This window comes from Dipodomys spectabilis, unplaced genomic scaffold, assembly GCF_019054845.1.
Source record: "Dipodomys spectabilis isolate Male_0828 unplaced genomic scaffold, ASM1905484v1 ptg000246l, whole genome shotgun sequence".
NCBI classification, from domain to species: domain Eukaryota; kingdom Metazoa; phylum Chordata; class Mammalia; order Rodentia; family Heteromyidae; genus Dipodomys; species Dipodomys spectabilis.
This window is the reverse complement of record NW_024870923.1, coordinates 327,880-331,891: the sequence shown is the minus strand read 5'-3', so window position 1 is coordinate 331,891 and position 4,012 is coordinate 327,880. Positions and strand designations below refer to the sequence as shown.

Genomic DNA, 4,012 nt, shown 5'->3' with positions numbered 1-4,012 from the left:
TTTCTGTGCTGGTAGAGAGAGTCTGTACCTGATCTCAGTTCTGTTGGGGGCCGACCTCCAGCTGCTGGTCTGACCCACACAGGATTCTCAGCTCTCTGCTGTAGATCACTGGCAGTTCCCTCCTTTAGAAGGGTTGAGCAGCCTAGATTGCTCCTGTTTGTTCCTACAGGTGCTCTTGGCGAGTTCGGATGTGCTGGATGTACTCTCCCAGATGCTGTAGTCTGCTATGGTCTCCTGATGTTTTGTTTTGTTTTACTTTTTGGCTAGTTGTAGGCTTGAACTCTGGTCTTGGGTGCTGTCCCTCAGCTCTTCAGCTCAAGGCTGGCACCCTACCATTTGACCCATAGCACCACATCTGGCCCTTTCTGCTTATGTTTTGTTGAGGAATCAGATCCAGGGCCTCTTGCACATAAGACAAGCACTGTACTGCTGAGCAACTTACCAGCCTGAGCCCCTGACTATTATCAGGTGCTGGAGGCCTGTGTTGTTCAATTCCCAGCCTAGAATACATGGGTCGGGTTCTTGTGGGGATTGGGCTTCTCTTGTCCTGAACCCCCTGTGTCTTTTGCTGTCACAGGCATGGTTACCAGGGGTGGTTTCCCCTGTTTTTCTCCCCTCTGCTGAAGCATATACTCACCTTCTGATTTCAGTTGGGAGGAGTTAGTTATGTTGCTCAGGCACCAGATCCCCAGGCCTGGTCCCAGACCCCAGCCTGGTGCACACCTGATGGACCTGTGCTGCTATGTATCCCACCTAGATTACGCAGCTTGGAGTACACAGTTCAAATTTCTTCCACCGTTGGGTGTCTTGACCCAGTGGCATTGTTCCAGGCTTGGGCATTTAAGCTTCCTTCCAGGGTCTCTCTTGTTCAAGCCTTGCCAGCTGAGTGTGATCCATGGGCTGGTGGAGCTCTTGAACAGTTTCTAGTTTTAGTGGGTCCTGTGGTGCAGGTTTTGGGGTAGGGGGTCTGGGGATTCCCACCAGCTCTGGTCTCCCTTGAGGAATACACTGTCCCCTGTGGGGTACTCACCCTGGAGCTAGTTGTTTCTGTGTGATGTAGATTGCTGGTTGCCATTGCAGTGAGAGTTCAATTGAGGTAGCTGTGGGCTAGGCTGAGAGGTGGTGGCTCCGTGTGTTTCTTTTCTGTCACTGCCTCCATTGATACTGTTTGGGTCCACTCCATGGGATGGGCCTCCGGCCTCCACCCGAGGGGTGGGGAAGGGGCCTCTGTGCAGGTGCTGATCTCTGGGGTTTGTCTCTGTTTGCGCTCTCTTGATCAGCATCAGTTCCTTTCAGTTCTTCTGCTCTGGTGTTCTGTGGGCATCTCATGTATCTCTGAGGTTCCTGCCATGGGGCTGAGTGGCTTTGTTGGGATGGAGCCTCTCTGCTCGAATGGAGAGTGAGGGGAAGGGGTGGGATCTTTGTGTAAGTTCCCTGCTCGGAGGTTTCTTCATTCGTCACGATCAGCGTTCTGACACTGGTACCTCAAGGGGCTTTGGTGCGGGTGATCTGCACACAGCTCCCTGTGTCTCTGGGCCACCGGCAGCTCCCACCAGGCCAGGCTGGCCATGGCTTGGCATGCTACTTTGTGACCATTAGATGTTGGGGGAGGGGTCTTCATGCTTCTCTGTTGTGAAATTCTTCTTTTTACTCCTGTTTTTCTCTGGATGTTGATTTTTTTGTTGTCGGTATCTTGGGGAGATTAAATGTTGGAACTCGAACTCTCTTTTTGGTTAGGGAGAGCTGTGGCATTCCCCTACTTCCCCATCGCCATCTTGGACCCCCTCGAGTTTTTGCTTTTTTTATTCAGATATAATTTTAATTTATCTGTTGAAATGAGTACTAAAGAAACTAAAGTTATTTCTGGTGCTTATCTGAAAAATTATACTTTAAAATATTCTGTATTCTGTTTGTATAATGCCCATGATCTATTTTATTCTTTCCTAGATATAAAACTTTGAATACTACATTGTTTTATAATATATAGGTTCATTAATAAATGTGTCCTTTCAGATTGCATTCCATACCAAAACAGTTTAAGATTCCTTTTTTACTAGGTCTTTATAGTATATTTCTTTGGAATAAAATCACAATGTTGTCTAATTTTAAAAGTTTTATAAAGATTATGCAATGTAAAGGCCTTTCTAAGGTGAAGATTTAATACACTGATGTCAAACTAACTTTTATTTATATGAATTACATGTATTGTTACACTTGTAATTTTGTAATCAACTTTTTAATAATTGTTTTTCATTTCTTGCATCTGAAGAATGAAAATTATGGAATAATTCACAGATTTTCATATCATCCTTTGCAATTGCCATGTTAATCTCTGTATTGGTGTAATTTTGATATATGTGCTGCTGAAGCATATAATGTCCTCTAAATTTAGGTAGTTAATGATGCAATATTTATACAGGATTATATCCTTGGGTGCCTATTTGTAACAAGGAAACATTATTGTTCCTAACAATGCTACTGATCTTCTTTCCCCAAAATTCTGTGTATAATGGAAAATAATTATATTGTTCAATTGATTGCTCACGTTTGCAATTTTTTGTCAATGACTATTTTAAATCTTTTTCATTTTAGATTTAATCATACTTTGAAGCATTTTTAGCTAGGACTAAAGGGGATGGCTTTTTCAAGTACTTATTTATCCAACTGAGTTAGCTCTGTGTAGCTAACAGATTCAAAGTAAACCTTGCTTAAGAGCTACTTCTAAACTTCTGCAGCTGAAATTTTCCCAAATGAAGTCTCATTGGCACAAATGTCTACTTGACACTTTACCATTCTTCCATGTAATATCAGACCAACCAGAATATCTTACCCTGATAGTGTAAATTGTCTTACTTGAACAAAACAAGTCTTAGTTCCAAGGGATCATAGAAAGATGAATATTTCAGACAGAACTTTTCAGACTAGAAGGTTTTTATCAAAATATAATTTTTTATTATACCTACCATTTCAAAAGTAGCTAAAGCCAAGAAGGTGAAAAAATTGTTCATATGCATGATTACCTAATGTCCTGGCCTATCTACCTTCCAACCAGGCAGGAACTTAGACTAATGCTTTTCTATCACCAAATATTTTCATAGCTCCAGGAGAAGTCCATATGTTTCTCCTTGATATTAGGCCATAAATTGGTAATGTTTCCTCTTGCCTTCAGTCTGTAAATCTACAAAAGGTAAAGGTTTAAGTGTAACTCTACCAAACACTGAGGTAGAGATAATGGAATAATACTTTAAAACAGAGTTGCTTTTGATACCCTAACCAAAACAGAACAATGCAAAACATGTGCCATTATATTATGTTATATATAGTTATATATTTTATATTTATATGTGCTGATTTTATATTTCACACAGTGAAACTTACTAGAATCAATTGATAATTTGAAAAGTAAATTGATATTTATTTATTCCAATAAATAGAATTGGAATATAAATAATTAGGTTTAGAATATATATTAGAATATAAAAAGTATCAATGCAATATCTTCGATATAAACTTGTGATACCTTCTATGTGTTCATGGTCTTCTGAATTCACATTGTTAAAAATCAATGTTGTTTCCTCTAATCTATAAGAGATTTTACTCTGATGCTCTGTTTATTGTTTTAACTCACTGGTCCCAAAATGTTTTTCTCCATATTTCTGATGCATTCCTACAGATTATACTCCAATTGTGCTAATATGATATCTAAAAGACATTATTTTTCTATAGACCCATGGGTCCTAATATCTTATGGCTGAGTTACCTGCATCATTAGATAACAGGGGCAAGACTTCTCACCTAAGCCTATGCAACATGCCAGCAGAAAGTAACTGAAAATCCATCTCAATTTCTCATTTCTTATATTTCAGGGCTCCAATTCCTTGAGAAACAAGAATTAGCAGCAAGCAATTGTGTAATGCAAGGCAACTTAAAATGAAAGATGAAGTCATAAAATCGAGAGAAATTACTGTATTTCAAACTGAATTTACAGATGGCCAGCCCATATGAGTGAACA

The 4,012-nt window shown here is 39.9% G+C and overlaps 1 pseudogene; it reads right to left on the bottom strand.

Moving 5' to 3' along the window:
- Positions 1–2,273: 2,273 nt before the first annotated feature.
- LOC122124784 lies at positions 2,274–2,372 on the bottom strand (annotated as a pseudogene).
- Positions 2,373–4,012: the final 1,640 nt, after the last annotated feature.